Source organism: Nomascus leucogenys, chromosome 11, assembly GCF_006542625.1.
Source record: "Nomascus leucogenys isolate Asia chromosome 11, Asia_NLE_v1, whole genome shotgun sequence".
In the NCBI taxonomy this organism is placed as follows: domain Eukaryota; kingdom Metazoa; phylum Chordata; class Mammalia; order Primates; family Hylobatidae; genus Nomascus; species Nomascus leucogenys.
In genome coordinates this window covers 37,006,429-37,022,783 of record NC_044391.1, presented here as the reverse complement: position 1 = coordinate 37,022,783, position 16,355 = coordinate 37,006,429, and positions in this window count along the sequence as shown.

Sequence of the window (16,355 nt, the reverse complement as noted above, 5' to 3'; positions counted from 1 at the left end):
AGAGAACACGAAGTGGTAGGAAAGGCCACATGGCTGACTAGAAAGAGACATCACTTTCTTTATGATGAATTAAAATGATCTGCCTGCCACGTAAGACACCTGACACATTATCACATTGTCAACACACTGACAATTAAACAGGGAAGCCAGAATAATTTTTATTAGTGGAACTTGCTATCTTTTTAAAGTATTTCAGTATCCTCCTGTCTTCAAACTGATGCACAGGTTAGCTACATTATACCCCAATATCCTTTTGGAATTAAAATTCTTTGAGGAAAATTAAGATATTCTCATGAACTATCTGGGTTTAATTCACTCCAAAGGTGCCAAAAATCTGAAAGAACTCTACTTGTTTTTAATCTACACTGGGCTCCTGGCATGCCATGGTATCTTATTACATAATGCCCTTTTCATGTAATTCTACCTCAGACCCTGTGGCTCTGTGGAAATTCATAATAGCATGAAAGCACCTTTCTCTGAAAATAGTATGAAATCATTGTTAGGATGATTTTTTTTTCAGTAGGATTCAGAAGGATGAACACTACAAAGCTTTTCCAAAGACTGATCCACATATTTTTAACTCATTATTCACACGACCCCAATTACTTCCTACTTCCCATATTTACCATCTGCTGTCAGACTATATTTTCTTCTTCAGAAACCATGCATAATACCTGAGTTTGTCATTTTGTTTTTTTAAGATGAAATAAATGCATTTAAAATAATCCCAATCACAGTTTTAATATGCTTATGAATGCCATTACATGTAATAAATGTGGGAATCACTTGTGAAATTCAATAACAGCTTTTCTCAGACTAGTAAACTAAGATTAGAGGCCAATTTAAAACAAAGTAAGTTATAAAAATAAATATTTAGTAAGTTATAAAAGTAAATATTTTATATTTCCAATGCTACTAGTTTTTTGAGAACATTTCTTAAATTCCCAGCGTACTGATGACAGCAAATGCTAATTTTTGCCTGACAGAAGTTTTGAGAAACTATAGAGTTAAAATCAGTCTCAAGAACAGAGTATCCTGGTAGTGACTAAAAAGATTTAAAGAAAGTATTTTTCACTTTAATTTCTAAATACACTTAGGCTGGTGACTTTTAAGAAGCAGCCATTTATGCCATGCCCTATTTTCTAATAAAATGCCTTTAAAATAATTCAGTTCATATTTGAGGTGACTAATATTTAGACTATAATATAATATTTAAAATACGAACAACAAATACCTACCTGGCATAGTTCTTTGAACTGTTTGGGGGAATAATTGTATTTTCTTGGCAGCTCTCTTTGTTGCATTCTTTCAGTAAAAAGCAATCTAGAAAGAAAAATAAGTTTAAGCTACAAACATTCCAAATCTTACAAGCGTGGAATACGCAGGATTGATCTGCAAATACTGTCATAAAAGTGGCTTTTTTGGTTATGTTTTTGTATCTCCTGCCTAAAGCTGGTCAGGGTAATGAATAACAATCCTCATGGGCACCTCAACATTTCTGCTTTCAACTCTTGCAAAATGTTGCTAGAAGTAGTAGACAAAGGAACAAAAATGGCTCCAGAAAACAGGATTGCTACACCAAACTCTAAGAACCTATAAAAATATGCCGCTCAAAATATCAGTATGTTTTTTTCTTTAAGTAATTCTCTGATATCATGTATTTTTACAATACTCTTCACATTTACAATGGTTAAATACATTGAAAGTATATTTAAGACTAAAAAATTTTTTATGAATTGTTTTCCCCCTTAATAGCTAAGTTTTATTCAAATGCAGCTTCAAACTGTGGTTTGAAAAATTCCAGAAAACTTTTTATTGCATCACAATGTATTCAGCCAGCTCAGTAATCCCCCATTAAAATATTGTTTACTTTGGTTACAGATGGTTTTCAGAAACAGCTCCCAAAATAGAATGAATTTGCAAATACAAATTATTGTCACATTCATTTCATGGAAGAGATGATACAGTGATTTGAGGACATAGTAATATCAAGTTTAGGCTGTACTTTGTATTTCTGTACTTCAAATAGTGATTCACTGAGATAGACGTGTATTTTCTTAAAGAGTAATCAGATGGTTTGGGAACAATCAATTATCCTATAATTATTTAAGTATAGGCTTTGTTTCTGCATATATGTAATAACTATAGCTGAAAACATTAAAAATTTTCTTTTGCTCAATACATATTAATTTTAAAAACAATAATTAGAAAATACTTGTCATTGAGGAGAGGTAGTTGTTTTTTTTTTTAAATTACCATTGCTGGCTTTGTTTTTCTTTAAAGAAAGGCAGTTTATTCTACTTTTTCCTGAATAAACTACTGTCAATAAAGGAAAACAATCAGTCAAGATCCTTCTAATTTTCCTATTTGATGAAATGTTGGACCCAAACTGTTATTTAGGGTCATGCTATTAATTCAATTGGATTATTTCTTTGGCTTGTATTTTTCTAGGGCAGAGTTTAATTATTTTCTTTGGACTCTTCAACACTGAAATATAGTAATTTTTCATGATCACAGATGTATATGGTGTAAGAGAGTGTTTAGGTATTAAAAAGCAGCAAAAAAAGTTGAAAGAAAAGTGGACGCTAAACTGAGAACTTAAAAATACTTCTTGAATTGTTCAATAGCAAAAAAAGAAATTGGCTCATGAAATTGCACGTTCTATAGAAGTATCACCAACTTAACTTCCTTTAGAAGAACGTATGAAATAAGCCTTTCAAAGTTGCCTCTGACTACCACATTTTCGGGCAAATTTTTGCTTACTGGAGGCATGTGATTGCAGCCAGTGTCAAAGAATGATGATTGGGCAAAATCTTATTATTTGTATCTGAAATAAAATATTTGCTAAATGTTATGAAATAAAAATCAAAGGAGATATATCTTGTTTGAATTCAATTTAACAACAGACCACAAATCAGATTGGTTAAATGAAGAGATGTTCAATCATGACCATATTCTTCTCTGGAAACCTCATATAGATTTAGGCGTCCTTGCTAACAATATATTACACTTGATCTTAGCCAAAAGGCTGAGAAGCAATGCTAACATACATTAAATCATGTTCAGATATTTCCTTAGGATAAATGCTTTTCTAAAAAAGAACATATAAGAGAAACCTTTTTATTCACATGATACATAGTCTTAGAAAATATATATCTGTATAAATGTTTATTTTTAAATAATTTTGGAAATATACCATATATGCTGCTCTGTAAGCTGAGGTGTTTCTTTGCATAATAATAAAATATAAATATATTTAATAGCTGAACAGCATTTCTTTTTATAGATCTATTATATGCTATTTAACAATCCCTTACTATTGGATATTTATTTTTTTCTCCAAGTTTCCCTTTAATAACATTGAAGTGTTTTTTTACATACTTCTCTGTAAAATTTAATTTTTCCCATAAGGGGATTTTGTAGAAATTGTATTATTGGGACAAGAAAGTATGTTTATTATTAGGACTTTAAATACACATTGTCAATTTTGTATCACAAATTTACACTCATTCCATATCTATTTCTTCATAAATAGGATAATTTTAATTATTAGAATTTTTAAAAATTATGTGGAATCTGATGATAAAGCATATTTTAATTTGTATTTGTTCAATCATTAATGAAGTTGAACATCTTCATGTATTTATTGAAAATTATAGTTTTTAAATTGTTGATCATATTAATTTTTTCTCAGTTGTAACGTTTTCATTTCTTATTAATTGGTAAGAGCTTTTTACATATTAAGTGTATTAAGTATTTATATGTCATGTTATATAGTTATAAAGTTAAAAATTAAGAATTTTCTACTTTGTTAAATTTCCAGTGTATGTTATTTTTAAAAAGGCAACAGGTAATTAGTAAAGAAATTGATCAAATGAAAAAACTATACATTCATGACTCATTTCTTACATATGTAAGCAATAGACTAAATGAATATATCTTATTTCATTTTCAGTAAATCTCTTTCTTATTAATAATATATAAATTCTAAAATACTAAATAACTACATTATTTCACTTAGTAGGAGGTCATACAAATGATATCTTAATAGTAACAAATATAATTATTATTAAATCTCTTAGGTCTTTTGGTTTGGGGAAAACAACAAGAACACAGACAAACTTTGATGTCTCCCTTAAACATATTTTCTTCCTTTAGGGGCAGTAGTATATCTAAAAAAGTTAGAAAGGCAAAATCAACAGCTTGTTTAAACAGAAAAACAAAGCCACAACAATAAAGCTACATATCTATGATGACAAGTATTTTCTAATGATTACATCTTTAAAATTTAGATTTCTTCTAGAAGTTACCAGCCATGTCTTCCAGGCAAGTCACATATGCAGCTGAGAAAACACTAGATAGAGCTGCAAAGATAAAAGTATACCTTTAAAAAGTACCATTGTGGTAAACTTTCCTTGACTTCATTAGAAACAGGCATGGAAGAGCAGGTGGTGTGAGAACTGCGCCTTTTAACAGAAGCATCAGGTCTTAGAAAGAGGAAGAAACAAATACTTTGAGGGAATTTTTTTCTTGGTCTTTTAGTTTTTAGAGGAGCAATCAATATGAACTCCAGATGTATTAAAGATCCCGTGTGCATGCTAATGTTAATTATAAAATTATTTGTGATAAGATCCATTGTTTATTAAAATTTTTCCACTACTCAGGATGCTGAGGCAGGAGAATGCCTTGAGGCCAGGAGTTGGAGTCCAGCTTGGGCAGCAGAGCCAGACCCCCATCTCTAGAAAATAAATTTAAAAATTAAACATTTCATGCATGCAAAGCATATATAAGTTACTATAGTGAGAGCCAAATAGAAACAAATAGAAAATCATTTCTTGTTCCTCATGAGGACTTTGGTTGTTAATTTTTTTAAATGTACCTTAAACCTATTGAAAAACTTTAAATTATTAGTGGGCACCATTATGGAGAAGCTTATATAACATTCTGATATTACAAAATTAATGAATCAAAGAAGTTGTTCACAATAATATTACTTTAAATTTGCTTTAATTTTTTTTCAGGCTACCTTGGCCAATATTTTATTATGGGCAATTTAATTCATTCATTCATTCCATAAATATTTCTGTACTAATTTTAGGTAATGTTCTGTTCAATCATCATTTAATTTGCTGTGTTATTGATTTCTGTTAATATATTCCTCAATCTTGGAGAACATTTTAAATAATTGCCTAGTCAGCATTTCTATGGACATTATTCAGCCCAGTTCCATTTTGTTAATGCACAAAGCAATTCAATTTCTGTGAGTGCGGGCTAGGAGCAGCCAAAGCTGTCCTTTTAGTACCTTCAGAGGCAGTTAATAAGGGTTGGCTGACATTTATCACTTATCTTTTCTGTGTGTTTAACTATTACTATTTTTCCACTAGTAAATTTTCAAGCTACTGCGGCAAAACCCATATTGATTCTGACATTTATGCTTTATATTTTGATAATTACTTATTATTTTATTGCTGTTACTTTGAAAAATTATACATTTTCATTGTATAAAATGTCATTAGATCATGCAAAAAGTTTACTTCTTGTAAATAATTACTTTAGGAGTTTGAGTGCGTCTATGGTTCCTTGTGTTATTCTTTCTAATCAAGAGTCCGATTACATAATCAAAAGGTGACTTAAAGATGTTCAAAATTTAAAAAGCCATCTGCATTAAAAAATTTTATTAATAAAGCTGTATGAAACAGTGACTTTTTTCCAAACAGCAGTAGAATTTCTAGATAGTTCCCTGGGCAAGAGGACAGAAGAATACAATGCCCTACCCTGAAGTCACTTAACAAACTGTCGAGGGTAATGTAACACATGAAAATAGCTGTCTCCCCTGTTTTCCATTCTTCTTCTGCTGTATGTAATCAACTTTCTACACTGCAGCTAGAGTGGTCCCTCTAAAATGCAAATCAGATTAATAAGCGGTTCATAGTGACTTGCAAATGTAAAATAACATGTGAAGGCTGTAATGGTCCATAATGAAACATTTTTACACATTTTTAAAAAGACAAATCAGATCATAGCTCTTCTTTGCAGAAAACACTCCAATGACTTAGAATAAACCCCAAGATTCTTACCTGGGCCTCACAACACTGTAACATCTGGCCACACATGGTCACCCATCTTGTTGCCAACACTTTCCCCGAATAGCCTCACAGCTCCAACCACTCATGCTTCCTCCTGATCTCCACCCACACTGAGATCACTTATGTCTCATTCAGGCCTGTATTCCCAATCCTGTTGCCTGGAATGCTCTTCCACCACATATATTTGACTTACTCCCTCATTTCCATTAGGTTTTTATTTCTTCACATAGCTAATAGCGGACCTTCTCAAACAAAATGGCACTATCTGTGACATTCTACCATTTTAAGAAGTACAGCATTGTTTTTCTCTTACCCCTTGGGTAGTTATCTACTGATCTTTTCCCCTTATTGAGTGTAGGTTTCATAAGAGCAGAGACTGTCTATTATGTTATGTATATGTCTCTAGCACTTTGAATGGTCTCTGGCAACCTCATCACCAACCCATATCCAGAATTTGTATGAATTAGAAAAGGGTACTACTGACTACCATTGCCTGGAGACCACCGTAAAAATGGTATAACTCTATGCTAATTGTGAAGCAAATTATATCCCCTTCATATATATATAGTTGTGCAAATTATACCCAATTCATAATTTGCACTATAAGCACTGACTCTGAATTTGAGAATTTGCAATGATCAATAAATATGTTTGAATAACTGCATGAATTAAATGGCATGAGATCCATCCAAAAAATATCTCTATATCTAAATTAATATAGTTGAAAATGGAGCCCTAGAATGTTTTTTAATAGGCAGTCTACAAATATCACAAATCAAAATGAAATTCCGGTTATGGTCTTTCAAACATCATTGCACTAATAACATGCAATCAGAAGAAAATAAGTAGAAAAGTTAAGAGCATGTTTTAACAGATGTTCATATATGATTTAGAGAAGAAGGGAAAATTTTCCTTCTTCTCAAATGCCCATCTTGAAATTCTCACATTTTTTTGCAGACAGTTTGGCTGGTTTCCAACACACATCATTGCTTGTCTGGTATGAGGAATGCCATCTGTGCAGTATGGAAGTCCTTTTTAAAAAACAGGCTGCTAATTATGCTCTGGGCAGGTGCTGTTAAAGTGAAATCAGGTGTCAAGCTTACAATTGCCTAAAATGACCAAATTATACTGAGAAAGAATGGTATTCCATATTGTAAAATGGAATTTAAGCATGGCATGTAAGCATTCCATTTTTTGGGTGTTACAGAGGTCAGGTTGCATAGCAAGGCTGTAAAACTTTTAAACTACTTCACTTCCACCATCAACAATAAGAGAAAGCTTTATTTTAAATCAAGATTATTGACTAGATCAAAGTTATCTATTTTCTCACTACAGTATCTTCCCAATAATATATTTTTAAATGAAAGTTGATGAAAGAGGAACAGTGACCTGAAAAGTATGACAGCCAATTCTAAAATACATAAATTAATTTAGTGAAACTAGAATCAGTCTTCCATAGTTATTAATTGGAACTCATTTTGTAATTGCAGGAAATAGGGCTCAATAGAGCTATTTAACTCCCTGCAGGAAAAAAATGATCAATTTATTTTCTTTAAATATATTAATCTTTAGAAGTTTTTTTTTTTTTTTTTTTTTTTTGAGACGGAGTCTCGCTCTGTCGCCCAGGCTGGAGTGCAGTGGTGCAATCTCGGCTCACTGCAAGCTCCGCCTCCCAGGTTCACGCCATTCTCCTGCCTCAGCCTCTCCGAGTAGCTGGGACTACAGGAGCCCGCCACCACGCCCGGCTAATTTATTTTATATTTTTAGTAGAGACAGGGTTTCACCGTGGTCTGGATCTCCTGACCTCGTGATCCGCCTGCCTCGGCCTCCCAAAGTGCTGGGATTGCAAGTGTGAGCCACCGCGCCTGGCAATCTTTAGAAGTATTAAAGCTTGTCTCAGTTTTACTACAGATTCATGATGACATATTTGATGCTGTTCTAACTTGTATATAGCAAAGCAGAAAATTCTATTGCAGATAAATTTTAAAGCATAAATATGAATATTGCTACTACAATTAGAAAAGTTTATTATAATTATATGAATCTAACTTTGTTATTGCCTTTATGTGTGACCTATTTTCTGCTTGCAATACAGCTAATACATTCTGTCGTTTAATCTTCATGGTAACTCAGTGGCTAGATTCCATTATCATTCCAGGTTTCAGGTGAGATTATTGAAGCTCACTTGAAGCACCACAGAGGCTAGTAACTGGCAGTTATATTTCTCTAGATCTGTTGAACTCCAAAGCCTGTGTTTTGATTACTCCAGAAATGGTCTCAGATTTACCTTATTAGCCAATCTGATCTCAATGGACATATCATTAGCATTGTAAACTATTATAATGTACATATTACTTGGTCACAGTCAAAATGTCAGCCATTGTAGTCAAGGCAAACAGGACCACGAAAGGAAGTGTAGAGGTCCCTCTCATCATGTAATTAGTGGGTCTCTTAAGGCCAAGAGACATAAAGTGGAAGGCTTATTCTTACATCCAATTTCATTTCGTTTAGTTATCTTGTTTCTCATCAAGTTGTGGATTATAAGTATCAAATAAGAAATGGAAAGTTTTTGCTTCCAGACACAGGGCTATGAACAGAACTAGTATTTTAAATATCAAAGGAGAATACAGAAAAGAAACAAAGAGTAATTTGGAGGTATTGCCTTTAGATTAAAAGTTTCCCTATTATAGCAGTATAAGAGGATTTGGTTATTATGACCTATAGAAAGAAGAATTCATTGTAGTGGGAACTTGCTAGAGATGCAAATTCTCAGGCTCTACTCCAGACCAACTGAACCAAAAGCTCTATAAATGAGCTTAGCAATCTATGAAGCTACCAAAAAAAGAGGATAATTTTCCAGTAGCAACATTTTTGAATTGCCCTGATACGTAAACAATAACAATTTAAAACAGCATTTGGCTGGAAAAATATTTTTAAATCTATAATTAATTTTAAGAATTTTCATGAACCATCTTTGTTCTTATTTTATCTAGTAAAACAGCAAAACTTCTAAAATACAAATTATCTTGAGGTGAATTTTGTAAAGTATTTAGTTATCTCAAGTCACATGCTTGAAATTTGGAAATAGTATTGATGGCAGTGGTGGCCCACATGGAGCAGTCACCACCAAGATGCTGGCTGCAGTGGAGGTGTGGCAGAGCTGCATGCTCCAGGGAGCCAGCAGGAGCTGGGAGCAGGCAGGAGCCCCACCCTTCCAGATGCAACTGTAGCTGCCCAAATCGAGGCTGCCCAGGCAGGCCTCCCTATGATCTTGGGGGCTGAGAGAAGGCAGCAGCCCTGCCCTTTTGCGCACAGCTGCAGCAGCCCAAGTCAAAGTGTGGACCCAGGCCTCCTTGTGCTCTTGGGGCCTCAGGAAGGCCCCCCACCTCAGCAGGTTTGGAGGTGTGTGCTCCTGCTGGCTGGCTTCTCCTCACTACTGGCATACATGCTCCAATCTTGGAGTGAGGATAGGGCAGAACCTCGGCACTGTTGCAACCCAGCCGGGTGTGCGCACTCTTGGGGCAGTGCTCACACACACCTTCCCCTTGCCACCATGGCCCCTTTAAACTCTGGGCACCAACAAACATGGGAGGGAGGGCTGAGAGGGTGCTGATGGCAGTTTGGTGCTAATCTGCAGGCACCCCTTGGCACAGACAGCCTGGGCACCATGAATGGGGACAGGAAGCAGACAGGCTCCTGGGCAAAAGAGGGTGGGTCTCTGGTGAAGCCTTGCCTTCAAGTCAGTGAGGGCCTGAAGCCTGGGGACCAGACAGCTGGTCCAGCAGACTTGAGTGGGTCTTTGTGGTGCTTTTTCTGGCCACTGCCCATGGACCAATCAGCATTCACTTCCTCTCCTCTGAGGCCCATAAAAGCTTCAGACCCAGCCAGACTCAAGTAGAGGATGGAACGACCAGCTGCAGAGAGGAGCTGCCCACCCCAGGGTCTCCTCCCTGCTGAGAGCTGAAGGGACAACAGCACGGCCAGCTGTGGAGAGGAGCTTTCCACTCCAGGGTCTCCTCTCTGCTAGAAGCTGAACACTCACTGGGACACGCCAGCTGCAGAGACGAGCTGCTCACTGTAAGTATCCCCTGAGCTATTCTATCACTCACTAAAGCTCCTCTTTGCCTTGCTCACCCTCCATTTGTCTGCATATCTCATTCTTCCTGGGCATGAAACAAGAAATTGGGACCTGCCAAATGGTGGGACTAAAAGAGCTATAATACAAACAGGGCTGAAATACACGCTCTGCTCACTATGTTGTTTGCAACAAGAAGGAGATAAATGAGAAAGAGAGAAGAGCTGTGGCCCTTTGGAGACCCCAGACCCAGGAGTTCCCCAGCCAGGGCTATGAGATCCTTTCTGGGGCTCTGCAGTTCCTGGCATCTCCAAGTTTCTGGGCAACACCACGTTCCTTGGTGCCAGCATGGAAGCTGCTTGTAGTATGACTGGTTCAGCCACAGCCTCGCAGGGAGCCAGCCTGCCTCACTGCAGCCAGCATATCTGGCTGGGCACAGTGGCCAGGCCTCACGCTTGCCCACACACCCCTCACCACTCCATGCTGGACTCACCCTTGGCAGGTGTGGAACTCAGGCGAGTAGCATGAGCTGAGTGCAGCCTACCAGGCCAAGTGGGAGGAACGAGCCCAACAGGCCTGAGCAAAACTCTGCAAAGGTGCCACTGGCCACAGAGGTTTCCAGCCAGAAAAACATTGCCCCAAGAATCCCATGACAATATATTTAGCACCCTAAATAACAGTAATTACTTTTATCTGCCACAGGTAGTAACTGCACGAAGTGTATCTCCCCTAACACCTGAGGCAACAATACTAGTTTGGAGCATTAGGGAATGAACAATTTTTAAAGTTTTGGAGAGCATATAAATATACTTACATATGATTTTAAAATGAATTTTAGTTTGGAAATGCTAAAATTATTATTTTCACTAGTAGAAAACACATGGACACGTGCACACACATACACACAGCCTTTCAGGTTATTACCTAATCATTTAAAAATATCTGTCAAGATTAATGAGTTCGAGTGCCAAAACCCTATGGGAAGCACAAACATGAAAAGGGAAAAAAGTGTTATTATTGTTGTGTGAAGAACACAATGCAAAATGTGCATTTAAACTGCAGTATCAGAAAATGAGGTAGTTAAATATTAAAAACATCAAGAAGAAGGAACTCCCTACATCATCACTATATAAAAAATACTCAACTAAAGTCAATAATAAAATATATACTATTTTTGTACTTTTAATGGAATCAGTACCCCATTTTAAGTACTATGGTACTGCTCTATTGCAATCCTGAAGTAGAGTAGTTATAAAAAGACCAAACTTGGGAGGTTTCATTATTTCTTCTGCAGCCATAAGAACATACAACTGCCTCAAAAATATGTATTTTGCGATTCATAGATAAAACATAAGAAATCCTTACCCTCAACACATTTTATGCTTCTCTCCAAATTTTATTCCTTCTCCAACCTCACACCCTAATCATTCCATCATAAGAATGAATGATGGAAGAAACAGTCAAGAATGAAAGAAAAATTCAGTTTCTTGCTATAAGTTTCTCCCTTCACCCTGTGAGGTCCCTCTCTGATCCCATGATCTGCCATGGAGTATACAGATTTCACTAGATATTTATCACTTCAGATTCTCTCCAAGCCAAGTGAATCTGACATTATCCAAGCCCACATATTAAGTTGAAAATGGTCTGAAATATTTTAAGAAAATAAGTGAGTGCAAATCAACACTGGCTACCCTTGTTCAGTAGAGAAGAAAAAAGAGAGGACTATAATATTGTTTAAGGGAAAATGACATAGACTAGAAATATTTTCAAATCATGAAACATCTATGATTCTAGATCTCTCGATGCTTAAATGTAGGGTCCAAAATATCTTTCCATTTCTTCCTAAATTATCTCTAATAGTTTGTCTAGTGTTGTTCTATGCTGATAAATGCTAGCCAGCATCTTGCAAATTATCCTACTGTTCTCATCCTACAAATGGATCCTGGGTTTCAAGGAGAACTGACAGTATTACTAATTTCACAAATCAAACAATTAGAACATATGGTATATTGAGACCATGATGAAATTATGAGATTGTAAATTCTTTTGCCTGCAATTTAATTTTTAATGGCAAAAATTAATCTATGGTGTCTATTTGTAGTGAGTGACTCAGTAGCAAAACACATAACTACATATTTTTAAGTAACATGACCATAAACTATGCAATTCAACAAAACTGCATAGGACGACCAATGTTGAATTGTACCCGACATTGACTGATGAACGATTACTCTTACGATTGCGTAGGACTATTCTCTTACCTAGATCTTGTTACATGATCATCTTTCTAGGGAGTTCAATGACTTGCTCTGTCCGTTGCTTAACCAAATTTTGTTATTAACTTGTATTATCTATCGTTCTTCATTAATAAATAAAATTGATTTTTATAAAAAAATTACTTATTGCTAGAAGTTTAGATCAGACACCCCCATGGTCCTACTTTCACAAGTTTGATACACTCTAGGTGTCAATGGGTTTATCCAGGCTTTCACCTGAGTGCAGGATTCGGGAGCATCTCTGAAAATTGTTCCAGGGACTTACTTTCAACAATCAATGCCTTTTAGTGTCTTGGAGTAGCTTTAAAAAAAGACAAAAACGAATCTGGTTTATAATATAATTTACCATTTTTCTGCACCCAAGGAGATAATATGATGCCTAAATCTCGTCTCAAAGGTGTAGCTTTTTCCTTTTTATTAGACTTACATAGTCATAAGGAGCTTCTACATATCCTTCACAGTATTCACAGTCTTCTCCCATTTTTAGCTCCTAATAAAACACCACATCTGTCTACATCATACGACATGAGACTGGAAAGAACTTATCAAGAGAGAAAAGTTTAAGAGTTTCTACTGTAACCCACACCATTTGCCTGGGACTGCTCCTCCTAATCTCCTTGTAAACAGTCGGTAGCTTGTGACATTTTACACAAGTGAAGAACAAGTTTCCATGTTCAGAAAAATATCATACACCGTATAGATCTTATGCAACCAGTCAAGGAAAAGGAAGAATAAAATATTATAACAAAATAAGAACATATTCAAAAGGTAAGGAAAGAGGACATATTATTGCTAAAAGCACAACGGCAACTTTGTGTTTTGAATTCATCTTAAAGATCTTTAGTAAAAAAAAACTTGATAGGAAATTGCAATTATTTTATCTTTCATTCACTTCATTTCGATGATTTTCTTCCTTTCAAAATTCCATTTAAAATTTTTCTGAGGCCGGACACAATGGCTCACGCTTGTCATCTCAGCACTTTAGGAGGCCAAGGCGGGTGGATCATTAGGTCAAGAGATCGAGACCGGCCTGGCCAACATGGTGAAACCCCGTCTCTACTAAAAGTACAAAAATTAGCTGGGTGTGGTGGCGCACGCCTGTAGTCCCAGCGACAGAGAGAGACTATGTCTCAAAAAAAATTCTGAAATATAGCAGTATATAATTTAAAAATATATATGCAAGTTGGTTAACATCTTCTCATCTTCTGGGAAAAACTAAATCATACTATTGTCTACACTCTCACCATGTCTTTCCTTTCTGAAACTGTTCGCTGAACTCAGTCTTGTCATTGGAAAATCTAGCTGGGTGAAAGGTATATGTGAGATGGTTCTCAAAATGTCAGTATCTGTGTGTATATTCTCTGCCCCCGAGCATCTGATGCAGCTGAAGGAGCAAGGGTCTATTGATAATCACAAGTCAGTTGTGAGCAAATCTCTGAGGTTGGCACAAAGGTTGAAATTGGAGGGACCAAGGAAGACTGGCTCCCTAATCTCCTTTAGTTTTTAATATTGTTCTGTTCTTAAGCTATTGCTTTGAGTTCTGACTTTTGGAAACACATTTTTTTTTCTAGGAGATTACCACAAAAATCCATTTAGGGTGATAACATTTCCCCCTGCAACGGGAGATGAAAAATGAGAATACAAGTTACTTGTGTTCCTAAGTAGGGGAAGCATGACACAAAAGGAGGGGTAGGTGATTTGCACAAAGAAGATGAACAAACTAAAGACATAACTCTTGCACTTTATGGTTTTGACTTAGTGGCTTTACAAGACCAATTAAAATAGTATTTTAGAAAAACATGATTTTGTCTGCTATATTTTTGGTTTCTATTTTTACATGAAGCAAAATCTATTATTTTTCTGTATCTTACCCCTGCCTTTCTGCAAAAAATTCATAATATGCTTTGCTTTAGTCTTGATGCAAGCTTTCCCCTTGTTTAGGAAAAGTGTTTGCTCTTCACTCCTGCTTCTGTGATATTATATTTAAATTACTATTACCTTGTTAGTCAATGAATTACATTTTGCTGTTAGTAATAGCTTTTTCTCTAAAATGTCTATAAATCCAGCTCTAGGAAGTTGGGTATAATGACAAGTATTTTTAGCCTCACATGGCAAGTACTATTACAGAAATTTTCAACTAAGAGCTTCTTTCACAGTCAAAATGACATTTAACAAAATACTCATATATGGTAAATGAATATTATGGCCCCATATTAAGGATTTGAAAATATTTATGTAATTTAAAATATAATCAAATGTATATTTCCCAATAGTAAGTTTTACATGAAACATGTAGAGAAGTAATTTTAATAATCCAGGATATATCAGTCTGTTTGATTATAGCTACAGGCCTTATATGTCTTCATATATTTTTGCAGGAAAATGATTTTACCTTATTTCTGGTTAAATTATTATACAGAAAATGTTAAGGCATCTTCCTAGCTTATTTCCAGCCACTCCCAGAAACCCCAGACATTGGAGTCACAATTTACTAGTTCTATGTGGTACTGTCACATCTCCAAACCTCGGATTACAATTTTTTTTTTTTTTTTTTTTTTTGACACAGAGTCTTGCTCTGTTACCAGGCTGGAGTGCAATGGCACCATATCGGCTCACTGCAACCTCTGCCTCCCATGTTCAAGTGATTCTCCTGACTCAGCCTCCTGAGTGGCTGGGACTACAAGCCTGTGCCACGATGTCCAGCTAATTTTTGTATTTTTAGTAGAGACGGGGTTTCACCATGTTGGCCAGGCTGGTCTTGATCTCTTGATCTCATGATCCACCCACCTTGGCCTCCCAATGTGCTGGGATTACAGGCGTCAGCCTACAGGGCCTGGCCACAATATTTTTTTCTTCTGTTAACATTGTAACAAATGCTCCAAGTTTTGTTTGTTTGTTTTTGTAGCTTTGTAGCTTCTCTTGAACACTTATCTGGCAGAATTCATTCCTCCTTTTGCTTGGAACGCCTTCCTTGTCTGCAATTAACAAGCCTGCACCTATTCTTTCAGGTTCTGCTTATACAGAGCCTCTGCAGGATGGTACAGGTTCTCCTCTGCACTAGGAAGCTGTCTAAGGGAAAGACACCAGGAGGGGATAAAATCTAAATAGCTGAACTGAGATTCTGAAACAGATAGCAGGATTAGCTCTTACACTATTTCACCACCTTTCTGAAAGTTTCAATAAATAATAATAGTAATTATTATCCAAACTAACCATTTGGCTTTTCTACCAAAATCAAGGTGGAAACTTTGCCTGCAATGAAAGTGTTTATAGTCCCCCATCCCCATTTCTTATTCATTGAAAATAAACACTACTTTTAGATCTCTACCCTACTTTCTTTACTATAATCAAGAAAATAATATATTTATAATATATATGCTTGTGTTGAATGTAAAAATGCATTATTTTCCTTCAGATAACAAGTTTATAAATGGATTAATCATTTTCCACCAAATATTTGTTCTTCATATAGCCTAGGAGTGATTTATAGACTCATTTTTCACCATGAAAATAATTACCATTTATTGGAAAGGGATTTTTATGTAAATATGCCAAGAGAGAGAAAGAGGAAAAAATCATGTAGAATTTAGCATATTCATGTAATTATAAATTATATTAAGGTTTGCAAGCAATTAAAAATGTAAATCTGTTTAGATATCCACAGTTTTCAAATATTATTAAATCATTATATATAGGCTGGAATTGAGAGAGGAATGTCTTCTGTAAAGTTGCAAACTAAAGGAGACAATATATTTCCAGCCTATACTGATGTTTCAGTAGCATCACGTTTCCAGTTGACTGGGAAAACCATACTGAGATTCAACAAATGGACTACGAGTTTTATGAATTTTACTTCAAATATGTAAAGTAATACTTCCATTTCTCTTTTATAAATTTGCTTTTCCTTTATGCACTTAG